Source organism: Onychostruthus taczanowskii, unplaced genomic scaffold (genome assembly GCF_017590055.1).
Source record: "Onychostruthus taczanowskii isolate IOZ18803 unplaced genomic scaffold, ASM1759005v1 scaffold14, whole genome shotgun sequence".
Taxonomy (NCBI): Eukaryota; Metazoa; Chordata; class Aves; order Passeriformes; family Passeridae; genus Onychostruthus; species Onychostruthus taczanowskii.
In genome coordinates this window covers 11289349-11311740 of record NW_024498573.1, presented here as the reverse complement: position 1 = coordinate 11311740, position 22392 = coordinate 11289349, and positions in this window count along the sequence as shown.

Genomic DNA, 22392 nt, shown 5'->3' with positions numbered 1-22392 from the left:
GAGATCAGATATGTCAAAAGGAAAATTCTTTTTTTGAAATAAAAAGTGACATTTTGTGTTTCATTTGTCTTATGGAGACTATTGACTATTGAGATCAGATATGTCAAAAGGAAATTTCTTTTTTTGAAATAAAATAATAGTTTTAAATTTATCTTGATTTTCTATGTTACAGTCACAGGTTCAGGGGTATATTTACCACAGGGATGTGTTTGTGAGTAGCATATTTATAAAAACAAATGCGCAGCTCAAAGAAACTTCAAGAAATGTGACAAAAGAGACTCTGATGGATACAGTGGATCATGTCCAGCATATTCAACTACTCCTGAACACAAGCCAAGAAGCTAACTAGGAAACACATGAGTGCTCTGAACTTATGATTTTCCATATCAATAGGGAAAAATCCTGTAAACAATTAGGTTTTTTTCTGCTGTCTTACAAAATTTCAATAATTGCTCCTGCTTATGTGTGTGGTCACAAAGTTTCTGTGCTGTAGCCAAATGCTGCATCACTAATGATCCTGTTTTGATTGATCTTAGAACTGAGGAGGAAAAGAGAATGATCATAGGAAATTGGCTTTAAGGGCACTGATGAAGGGCAAGGGATGCACCAAGTGACACCTGGTCATAAACGGCATGTACAGCAGTGATTGGATTGAAAAATAGGAAGGGAGCAACTCAGTAAATAAACATTTACAGGCAGTGTATTCTTTACTGAATATTAATGGTTCTCTTTGCAGTTATGGAATGAAATCCATTATTGCTACTAACATAAATATTACCTGTTTAAAGCATTTCATGAAGGAAATATATATTCCTTCTGTTCAAAATACAGTTTTTCAGAAAAATTAAAGCTGTTATTGGGGAAGTCCACTAAATATCTGATTGCTTACAGCCATTGATCCAGGACAGAAAGTATCCTTTCACTTTAAATTGCCAACTTGATGAAGGAATTCTATTTTGTACTTCATTTAGGGTTTTAGATCAAAAATCCTTCAGGGTCCATATCCTGTATCATACAAAAGAAGGAACTGAATGAGCTCATTTTCTGTTGATTCATGAAAGAGGGTGGTGAATCTAGAAAAAAATTGGCTTTGTGAGGAAGTGCACAGGAAATGAAGTTGATTTGATCTCTGTCAGTACTTCAAAGTTGCGGGATTTGGGCAAATTCCTAGCTCTGTTTCTATAATAAAGTTACAACTACATTTTCTTGTCTAATTTCTTTGCAAAAATGATCTGCTTTATGATGCATAGCATAGTAGGGATTTTCTATTAGTTAGGGCCTTTAAGCAGGATTTTTAGTAATGATCTGTATACTCGTGTGCCAGTAAAGTAGAGTAAAATAAAAATTGGAATTAAGCACTGTATAGAAAGTCATAAAATGAAACTTAGACTGACTTCATTGGAGCATTTGGACAGGGGCTCTGAATAGCTTCAGAAGAGTTTGTGGCATTTTCCTTGAGCCTCAAACTTTCTGCAGAGATTTTTCTAATGTCTTTGCATGACATCTGGAAAGTCATAATTTTCCACTCAGTTCATAATTCCCAGCAGGAACACCTGGCATGGCAAGAACTCCTAACCTGAGTTCATCATTCTGGAAAGTTCAGTGGCTGCTTGACAGCCCACCCCTCCCACAGCCTTGATAATCACAGTAATGCATATTCACTATTTGGTGTTTAGAGTAAGAGAAGCTGTAAAATTTCAATTTTATCTTTTAAGCATGTTATAACAAAGATGTTTCAGCCCTAGGCTGGACATCTGTGCTTAATTCTTCATCTTAGCCACCCTCAGCAGGGTGGGCATCTGTACATTGTTCCTTCATTACACTTATTTTTCCTTTTTGAGGTGGGATTTAGAGAATGCAGGTGGAGGACCTCATTCGCCTTTTCCAATGAGGTGCTGTCTTCTCATTTTATTAGACCAACAGCTAAGATATGCCTTCTACTGGCAGTCTTGATTTGGCTCATTTCTGGTTTAATGTAAATGTTGCAGCAAACCTCTTAATGGCACATAGAACTCTTATTGATTTATCTTTTCTCTCCTGCCAACTGCTGAATGCAAAGTGAAGAGGAGTAATTCCTTGGATTTAAGAGGATTCTCTACAAAAGTTTCCTGGAGGAAAAGGAAGGGATTTTTATGCAACACTTACATTAAAGGCACCTTGTCTTGTAAGGTGCCTGGTTTTTAGTTTTCCACAAGGATTTCCTTGGTCAGATTATATGGCCTGATATAGTCTCCTTTTGTCCAGTTTCCTTTCTTCTTCAGCCTAAAGCAACATTCCTGTGACTGCATCACAGAATCCAAAACAAGGGGCACAGAGGAATTGCTCTTATACTTCACTTTTGTCTCCATTCTTTCTTTCACCACTTCATTCTCAGATTTAAACTGCTTTTCCAAGGATCCTCCTATGGTTTCACACAAGGAGAAAAAGCTTACATTGTCTCCCAATGTAGGGAAATAATGCTGAGAAAGCTTTCACAAATGTTGGTGTCTTGGCTATATTAGGTTACTGTTTCCATGTTAATTGAATTCCATGCAAAACGGTAGCAAATACATGGTTGGTTTCTTGTAATGCCACTAAGATGCCCAGAGAGAGAAGTGAGTTAAGTGTTTGGTAGTTTTGGGAACAATTTTTGTCATCTTTACATGTGCACTTAGGCCCATTATTTGCAGAGAAGCAGGATGCTCTCTGAGGCCATACAAAAGATGTACAGCTGAACAAGAGATGGCAGATGTTCTGGGTACAAATCATTAGAGAGTCCTGACAGAGACTTTAAATAGTCATGAAGGCTGGCTGGATACAGGCTTCTTAAAAGTCCAACTGCTTCAAATTGCAGTGATGCCGCTGGAAGCTGCAGGCACAGATTAAGGGTAGTGGCTGTCCCTTAGGGCAAAATTCTCCACTTGAACTCTTCTCTGCACAACAGATCCTAAGCATGTCATGCCCTTGTTCCATGCATAGGGTTTGCATTAATCTCAGAGTCCCCTTCTTGTTGTTTTGTTTGTGGGTTTTTTAAAGAAAAGTCTTGCTCCCTGAACCAGTGGGGACGCATGTTAGTTTCTTACTGTGCTAAATGCTAGAATCCACAACATCAGGTTTTGAACTTTGATATCATGGTAGGGAAAAGGTGTGGGTCACACAAAGTCTTTGAAACCCATGGAGTTACTCCATGGATAATTTGATGTTGCCCAGAGTAGAATCTCTCTCACCATGTTTGAAAGAAACAAAAGATGAAACATTTCCATCTTCCATTAACCTCAGAGGAACCAGCCAGCGTGACCACAGAAGCAGCATTGCAGGAACAGTATGACTTTTCTCTCTGCTTCTTTTGTAGACATGGCAATGGCCTTCAGAGTGCACTGTGTACAGATTAATCTATAGATTTGGGAATCCTCTTCACAGATTTCTGCTTAAACTGAAAGCTGCAGCTAGTCAAGGGAGGACGTAAGAGTGGATACAGAGGATAAAGACAGCTAAAATAATTGGAACAAGCAATTGCTTGTCAGAAAGGCTCTTCTAAATTGGAGAAAAGTATTAAGCAGAGTTCCCAAAGGGGTAGTTGTTGAACATAGTCAGTATCTAATGTATATACATGACTGACAGGGAGAGTGAACTAGTTAGTTGCTTATTAAACTAAATTTGGAGCAGCAGAGGATGAGGAACAAATAATAAAGGAGAATTGAAAGAATTCCAGACTTAAGTATGAGCCCCAGTGTATTAAATGAGCTTTAATACAGATAGATGTATACCACCATAGAGCAAGCAGGAAAAGTGTTCTAAACAACAACAACAAAAAAAAATTTAAACCGTAAGAGAATAAAGCTCAAGGGCTGTAACTCTTGCAGACCGAGTAGAAAGGTGCAAAGAACAAACAGCATGTCTTTACAACTATTGTTTCCCATTGAATTAATTGATTCACTCAAGTAGCACCAGATTTTTTTGCCATATTTACACACCTAATTACTTGGCCCACAGATTATTCCCAGTCCGTTCCTGAAAATATTTCAAAGTATTAGAGAATTGATTTGTGAGGCAATTCTAACTACTGATTTTTCCCAACAGTAAGAGCAACTGGGGCAATTCTGTGGTAATTCTGTCTCATATTCCATTTAGCCATCTGTAGGTCTGAAGCTATATGGAAAAAAAAAAAAAAAAAAAAAAAAAAAATTAAAAAAAAAAAAAAAAAATTTGGACTATCAAAGAACCAAAGTAAAAGAGCAATATGTGTTTATTTTCAAGGTGTATGTGATTTTCAGCAAAGTTAATAGTACACCTATGCTCTCAGGTATTGTGCTGATATACAGCCAGAATGTTCTGGAAATCACATGTGTTGTGCTGCGGCTGCCAGGGGTCCCCTTATCTCTCTGTTGCCTCCATGTGCTAGATCTCCACTTCTCCTGTCCATGGATATAATGTGAATATATTCCCAAATGCTGTCCATCTACATCTGTGTCCAAACAACTTCAGGGTAGGTTACTTACAGAGGCCCCTCTGCAGCAGAATTGCAGGAGGTACAGGAGATGTGTGCCTGCTCAGCCCAGGGTCTGCTGCCACTGCAGGGGCACGTGGACTCTCCATGGGCTGTGGCAGCATTTGCCAGCTCTCTCTTCACCACGTGCAGCTGCATCCCTCCTTCTCCTGTAGGTGTGTGGACAGTGTTCAGACCATTCTCAGGGACAACAGGAACCAGCCAGGCTTTGGGGCAGTGACTGCACATCATCTCCAAAGCTCTTCCTCATCTCCTCTGATGAAAAGACAACAGGGCAGTTATAAACATCCTGCTGTCTCGATCTGACAGAACCTTGCAATCTTTTATTGCTGGCATGAAAGGATCTGTAAATCCAAGGTCCTTGTCCTTTTCCTTACAGCGACTTCTGTGAGTTACATGCCCCTTTTTGCAGTATTTCATTTTTACACAACCCAGAGGAGCATTGTAGAATCATGTACCCAGAACCCTGCCCAGAACTGCAGCACTACAGTGCTGCTGGCCAGGTGAGGCTCCAAAGAAATCAGTGCAGCGAGGCAAAGCATTTTATTGCTGTTGGTAGTGTAGTTATATTTTATTGTCTTGGCTGTCACCTTGGACAGCTTTTTTGGCACTGGCTGATGTGGGTTAATCATGGTTACTGGGGCAGAGATAGGGTTGTGTATAAATTACTGCCATCAGCTTAGAGAAGGAAAAAAGTCAATAGAAACTTCTGATCATTTTATTTTCAGTTTGGAAATGGACTGGCAAGCGGCTTTGGTAATGATCTAAAAGTGCATCTTAGAAATGTTTTTAATTATGATTAAGATAGCTGCTAAATTTAACAAGATACAATTAAATACCAGTTTATTAAGTTTGAATTTGTTGCTGATTAGTGGTTACGCATGATGTAGGTTTTTAATGTTCCTTAATACTGAATAAATGGTTTGGATAATCAGTTGGTATATAATGTATTAATCTATTTCAAAATGCAGAGATAAACATGCAGTTCTGAGCTGTGCATTACACCTGCCCCCCTATTCCAGAGCTGATCTCTTGCACTGGGCCATATAAAGAAACTTCAGCAATTGTAGGATAAGGCCTCAGAAGTTCATTGAAGTAGGGATTTTTGGGGTTTGGTTGGTTGCTTTGTTTTCTTTTGGGGTTTTTTTTTGGCGGGGGGTTTTGGGGGGTTTTTTGTGGGTTTGTTTTTTTTTTTTTTTTGGTTTTTTGGGGTTCTTTTTTTGTATTTGCAGTCTGCTGTATGACTTGTATATGGCTGTGCTGCAAAGAGAGCAGTGGCCATTCAGAGACATGGTAGCTTTAACCTTTGTCCCACCTTGGGCTCTGCTGAACAGGATCCAGCTCAGCCTTAGCTATGGCACCTTCATTGCTGCTGCTTAATACTTCAGTATATTTGTCATTGAAAGCACTGTCAATAAGAACACATGTGGTGCCTTCAAGAAATCCAATTTTAATTTAGAAGCTAGAAGATTTACTAAATGTCTGCTTTGTTTTCTGTATTTTAGAATTTACTTTTTTAATGGGATGCTTTGGAATACTGTTGCTTGGAGCACACAAGCTAATGTTTTCAATAATTAGTGCTTAACACACCGCTTCTTCGCAAGCTGTTGTCAGCTGTGTTACTTTCATGGGGGTTCAGAGCTTTTTGGAAATGTACTTTGTCTGTGCACAGGGTTTTCAGGAGGCATTTGCTGTGATACAGCACTGATGCCTTAAAGTCTGAATACTGGTGCAATTTAACTTTTCCGCATGTTTAATTAAGTGCATTCAGATACCTTACTCTGGAGCCTCAGTGCCTACCAAGCTCATGTTTGGGCTAGGTGGGTGTTTCAGCCTGCTGTTGTGCCTCATACACTAACAAGGATGCAATGTGCTTTACTATGAAGACAGATCTGCAGTTGCAGAATAGTATTTGCAGAGCAACAGATATCACAAAACAGCATAAATAGATTGTTACATCTGCAGAAATATCCTGCATACTTGGCTTTCCAATATCTTCCCCAGCTCTCTTGCCACATCACCCCAGGTCCTCCTACTGAACTGTCTCAGTAATCAGGAGAAAAACACCTGAGCTCTTCTCATAAGAGACTGTTGAATGGCTGGTAAGATCTTGAACTTAAAGTGTCTTAACAAATTGTTGTGTTACTTATAAGCCCTTTGGGAATTCTGGCCTACCGGATGCTTTGGATGCACATCCTTCAGGTGCCAGCTGTGGGATGCCCTGCAGAGCAGAGCAGGGGGAGCCTCTAGAGCCCCCTCCAAGGTCTGCTGCAATCATGGTCAGAAGTGCCCCTGCCCTGTGACCCAAATCATCTTCACAGGATTTTGCTCCTTCTGACTTTTAACTTCTCATTATTAAAGTCTCATAGAAGCTTTTTGTAATCCATCAAATAGAACTGAGTATTCAAGTGTCCAGATTTAATCCTCTGAGTAATAAAATAATAAAAAACAAGAACACATATGAAAAAATAAATAAAATCTAATAAATATGTTACCTTATACTATTTTGGCCATCAGAATTATCATATTGTGTTCTTGAATAAGGGGCTTTGCTTTGGTTAATAAGAGCCTGAAAGCTTATCTATTTTTTTCCCTGGATCCATCAGTCAATCCAATAAAAGGTCCATAAGTCCCTATAAACATGGCCTCATTTACATTCTTTATTTATTAAAGCTACATGAGAACTGGATCTACAGTTTCATTGTAGCAGATCTTTTATGGTAGTGTAAGTCATAGGAGTCATATAGCCTTTTTCAAGGAGATATCCAGATTTGGGGGTTGGTTTGTGTGATGGGCTTTGGTGTTTTGTTTGCATTTTAAAAACCTTCATTAAAAAATAAATAAGCAAAAAACCCCACAGCAACAATAAAACCCACCATAAGATTTATTCCTTGATTTTGAATTGAAAGGACAACTTTAATCTTTGGTCCTTGCTCTGTTACTCGGTGCTTTTTTTCACTGAGCTGCTTTTAAATTAGTGGTATATAATATTATTGATGTCTGCTTTGGAGAGAAGCTTAGTGTTGACTTTTCTGGCATGTCATTTAATGAAGAATCCAAGATGAATTATTGTGTTAGGGATTGAGACTCTTGACTCCTACAAATGAAACCAAAATGCCCTTTGATGTACTGCCACCAGGGCATGGTGTGGTGCTGTCCTTGAACTGCAGTGAAAGGAGTCAAAAATAAGCCTTGGAGGCAAAACTCAAACTCTGGTTTAAGCAGGAAGTCTCTATAATTGCTGTGTAATGTAATCTGTATTTGGACAAAATCTTTTGCTCTTTCTTGGGCAGACTGCCCAGAGCAGGGACATCCCTCCAAAAGAACAGCAGGTGGTATTTTGGGTATTGCCTTTCTCTTTTCCTATTGATCTTCTGTAGACAATATGTCATTCTCAAGAACATAAATCCAAAGCTTTCACATAAAGACTCAAACTTCCTTTCAGTCTTATAAGTTCTTCAATAGCTGGTGCTGAAAATCCATATATTTCAGATTTGGAAAGTGTTTGATCCTTTCTTTTAAGCTATACAAATAGCTAAAATTTAATATTTTCAGGAGAACTTCAGCTCACAGAAGTATGCTCCACAGTCTTTATTTTATCATCTAAGCCAATTCAGGCTTTGAGATGCATGGATTTCACAGATTTCACTTTAGGGAATCCTGGAGGTGGGAAGGTTATTGTAACTCTTTAGGGGGTTAGGGAAAAAGAGACCTCAAGGCCTTACAAGGAATAAGTAACAGATAATCAAACAGGAGAGTTATTCCGCATAACTGCTAACATAAATGTACTGCCAGCTTTATCTCCTTTAAGAAGTGTAGAGGGATTCTTGCAGTCTTCAAACTTTGTGACTTAGTTGCATTTCCAAAGCCAAGCTGCCCTGAATGCAAAGTGTCCATCTGCCATTTTTTGAATCTCAGACAAATTCCATTTTATTTTAAATTTTTTTTGTTTGTTTCCTTCTCTTTCTGCTATGTTTTTTTTATACTTGTAGTTAGGGAAATGAGTCAAAATCTGAACCATCACAGGGCTGCTGGAAGGAAGGATGACAGATTAATTTGGCCTAGACAGGTAGAAAACATCTGTGATCAGTGGTGCAATTGTATTGCAACTCCTGCTGTGCTTTCCTCTTTCTAACCACACTGCCTAAGGTGTTCCCACCAGATAATTAGATTAACATCCCAAAAAATTTTTCCCCATGCCTTCTGAAAAAGAAGCAGCATAGCATCCCACCAGACAGATTGGATTTTATTGCTATTCTTATATTAGAAAGCAGCAAACCACGAGACAAGAAAGCTGGGAAGTTGGTTGTAAAATTTAAATCAGGACTCCTGTTCTCTTTCTGAAATAACTTAACCTTGAGCTTATTTTTCTCTGAGAAAATTATCTCTGATGTCAGAATCACTCAAATAATCACTGATGTTGCTTAGTCACAAGACTGAATTTGCTGGTTCATTAAATATGTCTTGCATTTGTGGTTTTAGCTAAGCCTGTGACGAGAAAAACGACTGCAGCTGAAGGAAAGCAGCTTTTTATTGGGTTTGGTTTAGATGTCCTTTAAATACTGGGATTCTCCCCAAATCTGATGATAAGAAAAAGCAATTACTGAATTAATGGGAATATTTTTGAAGTCTGTTTGCCTACATGATTGATGTATGTTTCCCAAAGAGAGCATGAGGGGTGATGTGTTTAACACTCCCTGTGCAGCACAGAGTAAGGAGTGTTTGACTGTGAGGCAGCACAATTAGATCAATTGTATTTATTTATAAAATATTATGCATTTGCCTGTTCATTACTGTAGGTAAGGATTTCTAATGTAGAGAGGCATACATACGACATTTTGAGATGCTTTTGAACATTCAACAGGAAAGAGGTTTGAGGGAAAGTGTGCTTTGCAGCAAGGGCAGATTAAAAAGCCAGGCAATGGAACTGATCTCTGTACTTCTCTCTGAATCTTGCTCTTATTTGAGAGTGACAAAGAAAAAATGGTTGTTACTGCTGTTAGACTGGCAAGCTAAAAGAAATTACCTCTTATTTCACACATTTTCTGTTGTGTAGGGAGACAGACTCATGCCTATAGTCTCTGTGAAATAGATTTGAAAAGACAGTCTTGGTAAAAATCCAGGCTTTCTGCATATCATAAAACTGTATTATCTCTCCTTCAACTCACTCCTAACATCATTTCTCCCAGGAGTAGCCCTAAAAACATTTCTTCTTTGCAGTTGTATGTGTTAGGTGCAAATATTGCTTTTCCTTTCTCCAGACTGTAGTGAAATTTAAGCTGAGATTCATGATGTCTGGGGAAACTTGGTGTCCTCAGATGTCTCAATACCTAGAATAGAGAGAAGGGAAGAGTTTGGTAAAAGACTGTTAAATTTACATTTCTTTTGTTTCTTGCTGTGAAGTAATGAAATTGTAACATAAAATATTTTTTAAGAGACTGTAATAAATTCTTATTGTTTTACTGCATATTGTGCTCTTACCACAATATATTCTTTTTATTCATCTACTTAGTTATCACATCCATCTGTATTTTGTATCTCACGGAAAAGTATTCTGCTGATTTTTCCTTGATTATAGCTGGATTACGTGGGAAGATTCAGATCATGATTCTTAGCCAGATCAAAGAGACCTCTCTTCCTTTATAAATCAAAATAGGGTTTTCCTCTCTTAGAGGAGCCCCCTCGATCCTTGCTGCAATCACATGACTAAATAAAATCTAACACTGCCATCTAGTGCCCTCGCTCGGGGACAGGACACGCTGAAAGCGCTGGTGGCAGAGAGCCTTTGATATCGCTGTAGCTGTGGAGTTCTCGACTCAGAGAAACACTGCTTTTTGCCAAAACTTTCCTTTTAATCTCTCTCCCCCCCACCCAAAGAAATAACTTCCTATCTGAAGTCATAATAACATTCAGTGCTTTATAATATTCTAAGAACTTGGTCTCTTGCACAGTTTCTAAAGGATTGTGTTCAATATTGGAGTCAACTGGGATAGGAAGTGCAGAGGGTAAAACTTCTCTCTGTGTCTTCCCCTCGCTGTTGTGCTGGAAGCTGCTTGAAGAATTGACACAAATGAGCTTCTTGCCACAGAGCCTGGGGGCAAAAAATTCCCTTGGAGAATGTGTCCCTGCAGTTTTGTGACACAAATTGTCAAAATTACCCTAATGAAATAAGGAGAAAGGAAAACTATTCAAGAAAGCATTTCATATCTCTGGGGATTTGTTTAGAAATAACATGTACAGGACATATTTGAATACAAAGAAATATCATGTCTCACAGGGGAAAGCCCAATTTTCAGTAGAGATCCCAACAGCTTGCAGAAGAACTCATTGGCTTTGAGCACTGAGGGTGGCAGCGTGAGCAGACTGAGTGTGCTCCCCTTCCTGCTTTATGTGCTTGTAACATAACTTAAACATATATAATGTTTAGAAGTACCTCTTTAAGAGATGCATTGATTTTAGCTCTATTCACTTCTTAAGTAAAATGAACTGCTGCACTGAAAGCTCCTTTCAGAATTGAGCCTGATAGCCCCAAGCAGCCTGTCAGGCTGCATGTTTATTTACTGCTCCATTGCACCCCCATGATTGATTCTTTCTCACATTCCACTATTGATTTTTCTGTTCTGTCTTTCTTCAACCACAAATATGAAGAAGTTCCCTGCAAGCCAAGTTGCCTTAAGCACTGTTTGAAGAGCCCTTTTTTAGGGTCTCTGTCCCCAGCCTGTGGCAAACAGACAGGAGCCTCCAGCTCAGCCTTCCTCAGCTAGGAACACCAGCACAGCTCCAGCCATGGGAATTGTGGAGAGCAGGCAGAGAGCTCCAGAGAACTGCAGAACTCCCCACAACCAAAACCTGTGATGTGATCACAGGTGATTGTAATAATTTTATTCCTGGAGCTTTATAGCAAAATATATTTTGCCTGTATTTTAGAAGATTTCTTATTACTGCCCTTTTCTATTCACAAACACAGAAGATCGACAGATGTCCACAAAATTTTCTGGGATCCCCTTTTCCATAGTCAGGTGGCTGTTGTGTTCAATACAGTCTCAATCTTTGAAATTCAGTGTAAAAATTTGAAACTTTGACTGGGAGATGAGGAATTAAGTCAGGTAGGGTTGTTAATATGCTTTTAGAGCTGTGCATTTCTTTGGTTAAGAGGAACTTTGCTTCTCTGCAGTTTTGCAAACACTTACAAATTTCTCCAATAAATCTTTTACATTTACTGGTTTGACTATTTATTGCTCATGTGTTTATGTTTCTAGTTTATACTCCTGTCTAATGAGATTATACAAGATCTAAAAAGATACTCAAATTTGCTAAATTTTACTGAAAGCTCTACTCACATGCATGATGAAAGTGATTGTGGTTGGTTTTGGGTTGTTTTTGGATTTTTTTGTTCTTTTTTTCCCCCCACTGCTGTGTTTCTTTTCCTCCTGGTCAATGAAAACTAACAAAACTTCTTTTAATCAAGTATCATTTTGTAGGTGTTCTTTGTGGCAATATTTAGTTGCCGAATTAGTGTTGTTTAATTGCAGTGTGTACATAGTGCAGGAATATAGAAAAATGAGTCGTGAAGAACTTCTATCTAAGGAAAATTAGGTGTACTTAATATAGAAGGTAAATGTTGCATCTAACTGAATTGGAAGCAATTTCTTTCTGTTGATAAAAATATTCTATCATTGGCTTCATTCTATGCACTAGCAATGTCCTGTCATTCCTCTGGACTAGAATTTACTTCACATGCCCGTGCCTTATGAAGGTTGCTTTTTTTTTCTCATGCCAATGGCAGGTACTGGCACTAGGAAGGTGAATTTATTCCTCTAGAGGCAAAGATCTTCCATCCTCAATGTCAAACGAGTTAATAAATCACTGTAAGCCGTGGGCTGGTGCTGTGAGCTCAGGTACAGTTGATCATCCATGCTCAGATGTGACTGCCATGGTTTTTTACAGGACAGAAAGACACCCTGGGACACACAGGTTCAGATTTTAGGTGGGAAAAAGGCACATGTGAAATGGTGAAAACAGCCAGTGAGAATTTTCTATCAGAGCTCAGAGAAATATGACAGGAAGGGAGTTTACATGTGGAAATGGGAAAGCTGCCTGTGGTTTCTCTTGTCTAGTTCCACACGGAGCTGCCTGGCTCAGACCTTCCCACCCCACCACAGCTGAAAGGGAGCTGGATTCCAGAGGAGCTCATTTCCATGGACACCAAGGAAACAGCTGACCAGCCCTGCACGTATTCTGCCAGGCTCTCATCAATACAAAATTACTAAAATAGTGCTCTAAAGCCAGCGAGATGATTTCTGTGATGGGTACAACAAACTACAAGTGATGCTTTCAGGAGCTCTGTTGTGTAAGTGCTGTACCTGGCTCAAGATCAGTCCTTCATATTTTGGTGCACTCAAAGTCACAATAAATAGCATGCAAATTAGCCCTTTACCCCTTGAAACAGTTACAGATTCTCCTCCCCAGAAAAATATTAGAATTGCAAATCATAATGAATAACATTAAGCAATCAAAAGCTAATATAGAAATGTATAAAGCAGATATTGTGTTCTGTTGGTTTAATGAAAAATGTCTGTTGCTTTTGTAGTCATGCTTTTATTTGATCTGTTTCTCGGGCTTTTTTGTGATGAAAAATCTGAGCAAATTGATTCATAAAAAATTACTATTCTCTGGTCATTTTCTTTTATAAACATCTATTAAAAGTTCGAGTCCATTTCTATTTAAAATTTGTTTCCAGGAAAAAAAATATGGTGGAGTTACTTTTATACTGCTTGTCTTAGAGAACTTGGGATTACCTATTATAAAACCCAGAATTTTTTATTTTCTTTTTGCTTGTGATAATTTCTGTCTCTCAAGCAAGCTTTCAATATGACAGTGAAATTAAGAGAATATTGTTTCCCTTTTTCTGAAATGGAAAAGAACTACCTGAAAACTATTTTAACAGAGGTACAGGCATTCAAAATTAATAAGTATCTAGGAAGCAAGTATTAGTGCCAATGAGGAATGAGCAGTTTCTGTGCACTTGGCTATCTCCTAAAGAGAAGTCAGCTAAATATTTGTTATTTATTGAGGCTTATTAATGTATGCAGTCATGTAAAAATTATTACAGCTTTTTTAGGAACAGTTTCACCCTTTCACTATAGAAAAAAAAAAAAAAAATATAGGTCAACGCTGTATGGTATTAACACTGAATAACATTCCAGCACAGTAAAATTGTATCAGTTACCTGTTTCTGGAGGTGAGAAAAATACTGCAAGTATGTAAAATCTCAGCCTTTAAACTAAAGTCTCAAGCACACTATTTTCTTTAGATGATCTGTTTCATTTGCATGTGTCTTTATAAGTGATTTTGAATGACTAGGTTCTTAACAATAACTTGTAAAAAATTTTTCAGATAACTCTACTTGCAGTAGTCACAGTATTTATTTCATAATAACTACTCTCTCTTTTCACTGAACTTACAATAAGGACATTTGCATCTATTACAGCTCAATTGCAAGTATTTCCATATAGCACATCTCACACATTATCAAGTTGGTGTTTAAGACATTCTGCTCTCCTTGCAGTAGTTTGAGTATTTTTATTTTGAAGGTGGTAGTAGTTTTGCCTCCTTTTTTGGATCACTTTTATTTCTCTGTTAAGTAAAAAGTAGAACACTAAGTTAGGTCACTCACAAACCCTTCTAATTTTTATTTGCAGATTTGTGTTAGAAATAACACTACAGCCTTTATACAAACATATTCTTTATAACAGGCATAATGTTCACCTGTGTTAGTACAGTTGCCACAGCCCTGGGGCACTGGGAGAGTGCAAATCCCCAACAATAACAACTGATCATTTGGGGGAGTTTATTTTCTGCTTGAAAATTCAGAGGTTGTGGTACTTGGCTTTAACAAGTTTCACACTAAGCAGCTTTCATTTTCCTCTGTTTTCCATGTCACTATCCCTGTCTGAGGTCCTTGATGTGGTCTCCATCTGGCTGCCATCCTGCTCCATCAGGAAAGCAGCATTTGCTTTCCTGACAAGGCTTCATCTCTTCCCTTCTGGAGTGCAGGGCCAAGCCACTTGTTCTGCTGGACCAGACTGGTTCATGTGTTTGTTTCTTCAGGATTCTTTTAAAACCTGAGACCACGGGTCAGAAATTAATAGACACTAATAAAGTAGATATGAGATATTTATATTTAACTTGATCACTTCAACTTCACATTGCTCCTGAGGGGACAGACAGTAGTTAGTCTGAATCACTTCCATGGGGGGGAAACAAAGTTGTGTTGAAAATTACTCTGTGAGGGTATTATCTTACAGTATTTTTGATCTTTGCAATGATGTGTTGGATACTGAAGTTATAAAGAAACTTGGCTTTTCAGGGAAGGAAAGGCTGAGACCAAAGAGCTCAGACAGGAGTAAATTCTGGCCAAGACACCAGCCTGTGTTTTGGCTCACTGAGGGAGGAGGTCCTGCTCCCCTCTCAGAGCAGCTGAGCCGCTTAAGGAGGTGACCTTGGATGGGGTATGACACTTGAATGTGAAAAGGGAAGGGAAAGAGATACAAAGCCTTAACTTTAGCAAAATCAAACTGTAAGGTAAGACAAACAAAAGCATCAGGGAAATAGCTTGCATTAAAATGAATGTATTTCAATTATGGTTGTTTTGCCTCTGCTTCATGTTTTCTTTTCCATCCATCTATCCATCCATCCATCCACTGGATTTCATCATCTCAGCCTTTCAGAGCTATGCTTTATTGTTTTCCCTCTCACTAGATCACTGTACATAATATTGTCATTTATTCTTGTTCAAAGCCTTCTTTCAAGCTTTCCTGCTGCCTGGACCTACTGATACGTCCAGTTAAGTACTGTTTGCTTAACCATTGATGGGGCCACAATCATCCAAATGCCATTTTAAAGGATATAACTGATTTCAGCATTTTTCTTGAACAGGATGCCTAATGCACAAATAACAATAGGAATCAATTAGCTGGTTTAGTTACTGTGAGAAGTGAAGGTAGAATGTTTATAAATTCTATTTGAGCTCTTTGTTACTGTAATACCTGGCATATAGTCTGAGAAATGGTTGATCTGTTTAGGTGAAAATGATCACCTTCCAGGAAGAGGAATAAAGATGATCTAAGGGTCTCGATTTGAGACTTTTGAGAAATCTGGAATACTTCTTATAATGTTGGACAAATATTTTTCTCACTGTAGCTCTATAGCCATCTTTCCACATGCCCTTGTTCTTTTGGTTCATTGAAATTATGTATTCCTTCAAGAAGGAACTTTTACATATTGTGATAAGTTACACATCTTGGCACAAGAAAGACCTGATTGTTTTCAAGCACTTTTTGATGTCTTACAAAGAAACAGCCGGTGTTGAAATTACATCATCACTGTGTTATTGGATTTTGCAAATGCATGGTCACTATTAGACATGGCAAATCTTTAGAAGTGTCACCCAATCACATAGACAAGCTCAAAATCCTCAAAATGTAGAAAGTGTTTGTTCTGACCAATACAAATTTAGTTTAATTTATTAAGCATAAACTCAGTGGGTAAACTGAGAATAAACTCTATTAAAACATGAAATAAAACAAAAAATGGAAAAATTAGGCATTGATGATAATAGTGGCTTGGGTTGTTTTTTGGCATTTTTATCAGAGCTTTTGTCCATCCCACTCCTGTCCAGTCCAAACAAAATTATGGTGATGTTATTTGAGGCCAATGATTCAGGCTGGTTGAATATCTTTTTCCCCATAACAGCTGGAAGCCGCCAGAAATCCTGTAGTGGCTAATTATGAAATTATCTGTCTCCAAGGATAATTTCTTCTTAACTGTGTGAGCTGGCTTATTCCCTGGAGGAATAATATTTTATATTTTTCATATAATTGTACAAGGGAGCTTAGAAAGTGCTGAAACAAATCCTTTTTTTAAAATAAGTGGATATTAGAAAATTATAAAATCAATTTTCAACTTTAGACACAAAATAACTGATATCTAAAGACACAAGGTGGGGAGGGGTGGGGGGGGGGAACCTTCCAGAATATTCCCTTTTATTTTGAAGGGTTATTTGAATATTTTCTCTTTCAGAAATGGCTAATAAGAGTGGATTCCATACTAACTGCTGTGTAGAATGGCAAAATCACGTCTTGCACACCCTCTCCCATACCTAGTCCCAGACTTGCTGGCTCTAACCCACTACTGGCCTGCACCAGCAGAACAAAAACCATTTTCAGCTGATCTCAGATATGAGAGTGTGAAAAGAATGTCCCAGATACATCTAGCTATAAAACTCTATTAAGTTTGTAGACAGTGATATAAGTTAATTGGGCATCACAGTCCCATAGAGACCATATAACAGCATAACCAGAGCTGAGTCAAGACCTTCTGTGGTTTTGAGTCTGTCAGCTCACACAGCATCCCACACTCTGAGGATGGGCTGAGGTTAATAATTAGTCTAATTAATCACCTACTAAAATTGTGCCATTGTAGCACAAGGGAGATGTGTGCAGAGGGGGCAGGAGGCAGTGTTGCTGTGATTCTGAGAGGCTGCTGTTAATGTGAAAATAGAAAACACCACTCGCTGGTGAGCCCTGGTGGATCCCAAGACAGGGGGAGTGCTGTCTTGCCACCACAGTGAGCAGCAGATGTGGAAGAGAGTAAAACTTTCCAACTGGTTTCATGCTTAGCTTGATGCTGCTTTTGTAGTTTTCCTCCCCAGGTCCTTCCTGTGTGATAACCCTGGGATACAGTGAGAGTGGATCAGAGCTGACCACATCAGTTTGGGGCGTTCATCCAGGACTTGGGCAAGAGCCAGGAGCTAATTTTGTCTCAAAGCCAAGGAAATCTGACTGATGAAGAGCACTGCAGGCCAGAGGATTCACAAGGTTGGGACAGAGCCAGTCACAGAACTGCTTTGCACAAGCAGGTGAAAATGAAATATCATGGTCTAATACTACAGTCTATTAGTGACTACAGACAGGATATTTATGGTATGCAGTGTTTAAAGCAATGGAGTGTATATAAGAAAATCTGATTTGGAAAATAAAACAACACCCATCTAAATGTCATATGCACATCTTAGAACACTGTTTAACTATGATGATAACAATTGAGCTTATAATGAAAAGGGTGAAAGCCTCTTCAGTAGGTTTCAGCAAGTACAGGCCTATCAAAATGTTGCTTTGCTTTGCAAAAATGTTAAGTTGGCATACATGAATTATTTAAGTAATTCTTGAAAGCCAAATGCCTGCAAAGGTACTGAGGTTGCATGTAAATTCAGAAAGACAAGGATACTGCTGGAGACAGGTACAGTGCAGTAGAGCATAAGAAATGCAAACTGAATTGCACAGCATACAAGTAGCATTAAAGAAATGTATTCCAGCTTCCAGTCAGTGAACCCAAACATGTTGTACATTATGCAGACTGCTTGGTAATTTGCATAATTATAAATTCCCCCTGAAACAGTAAACATAACTGCAGAATTCAGTAATACCAAAGAAATCATCATTGGTATGAATTGCTTATTTGACTTTTTAATTTTTCTGGGGTCTTTGAAAACACACTGGTTTTAGAACAAGCCAAAAAGAGACTTTTACAGTAACAAATAATCTATATTGGAAAGAAATGGAGCATAAAATAGAAACTTTCGGTTTTAATACAAAGTAGTAGTCTTGTTGACTTTTGAAGCTGTTTCTGCTAAAGTTTTATTTTACAATTTAGATACATCCTTAAATTCCTCCAAAGAGTAATCCATTAAAGCACAGGTTGTCAATATATGAAGGGGTTCAGAAGAGATTATCTTTATTGCTGCGGATGGCAGACAATATGATTATGTTAGGGGACTCTGCTGTGGCTGGAGAGCAGAAGAGCTGCATTAGCAGCAGAATACTAATATTGATAGTACTTCACAGGAGATTGCAGAGAGCTCTTCCAGGGAGATTCAGGGAAGAAATATAGAAGTTTAAATATGAAAATGAAAGAACCCTCAAGGAGACAGGAATAAAAAAATAATCCTTTTGTTAACAAAAAGAAGCAAATAATGCATTGGGAACTTTTGTGAGCTTTATGTCTAGTTCATATTTTAAAGAAAGCCTGGTTTGGGGAGCAGTTAGGGAGAGAAACTTCTGCCCCTGGTTGTCCCCTGAGGGGACCTGTCCTGGGGTAATTTATGTCATAGCTTCAAGTAGATTTGTCATGTTTTTGTAGAGTAAGTGACCCCACTAATGCAAAGTCTGCAGGGCAACTTCAGCCTGTGTTGGCTGCTGAAAACTCTTACTGGGAGGCAGCCACAGGAAACAGTGGTGGTGCTGCTCAGAGCAGCATTTCTGAGGTTCCCTGTTGATTCTGGTTTGTGTACTGAAAGATGTATAAGGGGAAAAAAATAATGCAGAGATGGAGTGCTTGCAGAGTCCAAAGAGTTCTAAAGGATGAGTGGTATGTTGGTGGTGCATCACTGCCCTGGATGTTTCTGACCTCTCCAATTTCGTTGCAGGGCTGTTTGTGTGAGCTTTGAGACAAGCAAAGATGTGTTTGCATTTACCTCTGTGAGCGCTCTGAGTCATCCTTCATTATTCCCCATTCCAAAGCAAGAACATCCTTAATTCCAGGCTTTTAAAAAAGCTTTTAGAAATTAAATAATTAAAACGAGCACCAGGAAAACAAACAATTATCAAGCAAACAAAACAAAAATTATAAGCTTCTATGCAAAAGAAATAATTACCCTGGCAGAGTAAACTACTTCTAATTTTTTCTAGTGAGAATGACATAACAATGAGTACTGTGTAATCTTTCTTTTTTTCTGTTCCTAGGAAAGACAAAAGCTGCTAGCTCAGGCAGAGCAGGATCCACTTAATTTTCTGTATCCTCAGACCAATTAGTCAAGTTGAGGAATCAATCTCTGTCAGAGTCATGCCTGAGTACTGCCTGTGTGGGAGGGGAATAGTTGTAATGGCTAATAGTAATTTATTTCAGAAAGGTAAGAACATTATTGCTATATTTAGTCCATATGTACAATAATATTGTCGTTAAGACAAGTTTTCTGAAAGGTTTTCATTATGAATACCCTTTTTACAAAATAGTTGGAGACTCTATTCTCTTTATTTTTCTTATGTTTAGCATCCTCCCATTAGTGTGACCAATAATGGGATTTACATGCAAGTGATCACTAATGACTAAATCCATAGAGACACTTTATCTATATGGTAATTTCAGGAGGATTAGGAAGGTGTGGACTAGAAACACACACCAATATTAGAATTCTGTTGTATTTCTGAGGCTTAATTTGAACCACCAGCTCAGCTGCTTGTTCCACCCACCTTTTGTGGATGAAGTACTCTGCAAATCTTGCACGGATTTAAGCTCCTGAGCTATTGAGCGCAAGTTAATGCAGACTGTGAAGCTGTAGGGCAAAGGCTACCAAACTTCCTGACCCTGAGGGCCATTTTCTAAATTATTTAATTGTTTCTTATAGCCATATCCTGTTGTAATTCTCTCTGTGTCCCCTGTGTTTTACAGACCAAGCCCTTACACCCCTTTGTTTCTTCACTCATCACTGTTCAGAAACAGAGCTAATTTTGGCAGATTGCTGTTATTACATTGTACAATAGAGACCTCCAGGTTATTGAAGAGTAAAGTTCTATCTGCTCATTAACAAGAATGCATACTTATGGTTTTGTGTTGTTTGTGGGGTTTTTTTTTAACTCCTCCCTGTTTCAGAAATGCACCCAAGTTTAAACTCATTGTTCTGGGATTGGCTGTTCCCCCTTCCTGAGCTTGTGCTCACCTCAGGTTCAGCAGACAGCACTCACTCTCCTGCCCTTCCACACCTCTGATTACAAACACCCTTGAGTTACTCTGCACTTGGCCAGATTTTTCTCCCATGTGCTATTGCAGGCAGAACCCTCCAAGCAAGTGCCCTAATTTGAGGTTATCCAATTCCACATGTTCTCAGTCACTCTGGAAACATGCTTTTAGTAGTTTCACCATCAAAACTGACAATAATCCAGCATTCTCAGTTGACAAAGGCTAGCAGAGGTAGGGGAGATTTTGCAGGTACTCTGCCCAGGTAAATAAAGAGTACAACCTTTTACATTTACACAATAACTCATGTGCTATGTTTGTTCTTTGGCTGTGCCACTTTTATTCCTGCCTTGAGCTATGTGCACCATCAGTCTGAATAAACCAGTCAACACAATCTTTTCTCCCTGTTCTTGCTTTTAGTGAGCTTTGTAATTATTTGTGTAGCTATCTGGGTGGAGTGGGCCCAGTTGTTCAGAGGAGCAGACCTGGGGCTGCCTCTCTGTGTGCAGGCTGGGCTTGTGCCTGTCTGCAGCATCCTCAGAAAAATTCTTTGGAGGAGTGGAGAGTCTTTTCTAGGCACCCAGGGTCTCATTTTAAAATAAACTTTATGTAATGAGTAAACACAAGGAGGCTGTTTTCATTGTTTTAATAGAGTTTATGTGCCAGGATCAAATAATGTAAGTAAGAACCAATTAAAGAAATCTGGGTGTTTTCTTTAGCATTCTCCAGGGTGCTGTCAACAAGCATATTTTGCTGCCTGCAGCCTGTCTGTTACCAATTGTTACCTTTTACCACAGATATTGTTTTATTTTCCTGCCCATTGTTTTAGTTACTTCATGAATAAAGAGAATTTAATTTGCCTCAATCTTAGAGCTACTGCATTTTTAAGTAATTGCAACAGATATGGGACTATCAGAGCTTAGCATATTATAATATGTATTAGCTGCTCCAGCTGGCTCTTGTAAACAACCTCTTTCAGTAATATTTCATTTCTATGCAGCTGGAGGTCTGCCTGAGCATGCAACATTTTAGCCTAGAATTGCTAAAAGTACATTTGAAAAGCAGAAATTCAGGAAGTTAGTACTTGCACATACTGGGCAGTGTTAATGTTCCTGTCACATTGAAAGAATTTTTCAGCCTCTTATTTTAAATTAATTTATGGATTCGAGTCTTGCAGATAACTTGCAAATAGTCTGTTCTGGATTGGACAGCAAACCATCAGGATTTACAGAAGATGTTTTTAGAGAACAGGGATGTTTCTCCCAAGCCATCACTCCCTCTGCTTCATCTCTCTGCCTCTCCTTCTTCTGTGTGCAGTGAAGTTCTTCTTCATTAACAGCCTCTGGAAGATAAGGCATTGAGATCCCCAGAAGTGGCCTTTCCACACCAGGTGTGCGTCGGTGTTCTTTTTTATTCCTTTTTCTAACTCATTATCTTATTTTTACCAAAAGGCTTTTCAGGCAGGTCTGCTAGGAATTGCTTATAAAACCAGCCAGCACAGCGAGTAGAGAACTAATACTGTAATGTTCTACTTTGTCTGGAGTTTAATTAGCCAGAGAGGGGGTTTTGGAGCTCTGAGACTTTCTGAGCAGCATGGGCAGTAGACTGCAGGCCTCTGTGTGTGGGTGCTTTCAGGCCAAACCACCCTTTGACTTCCAGTCAGATGCTCTTTTTCTGGTTATAGAGAGAAGAGAGTGCCAGGTTTTACAGATATTAAGGCCAAATATCCTGTTAGATACACACACCTCTCCCCTCTTAGTTAGGCTATTGATACACTGTGTCTTCTATCAAAGCACCTGAGGGCATGAATCACTGCTTTCAAACAGTGGAAAGCACTGTAGTACTTTCCACAGTACACTGCAGGCCTCTGTGTGTGGGTGCTTTCAGGCCAAACCACCCTTTGACTTCCAGTCAGATGCTCTTTTTCTGGTTATAGAGAGAAGAGAGTGCCAGGTTTTACAGATATTAAGGCCAAATATCCTGTTAGATACACACACCTCTCCCCTCTTAGTTAGGCTATTGATACACTGTGTCTTCTATCAAAGCACCTGAGGGCGTGAATCACTGCTTTCAAACACCTTTGGGGAGCAGCTGTAGTACTCACAGCTGGAAAC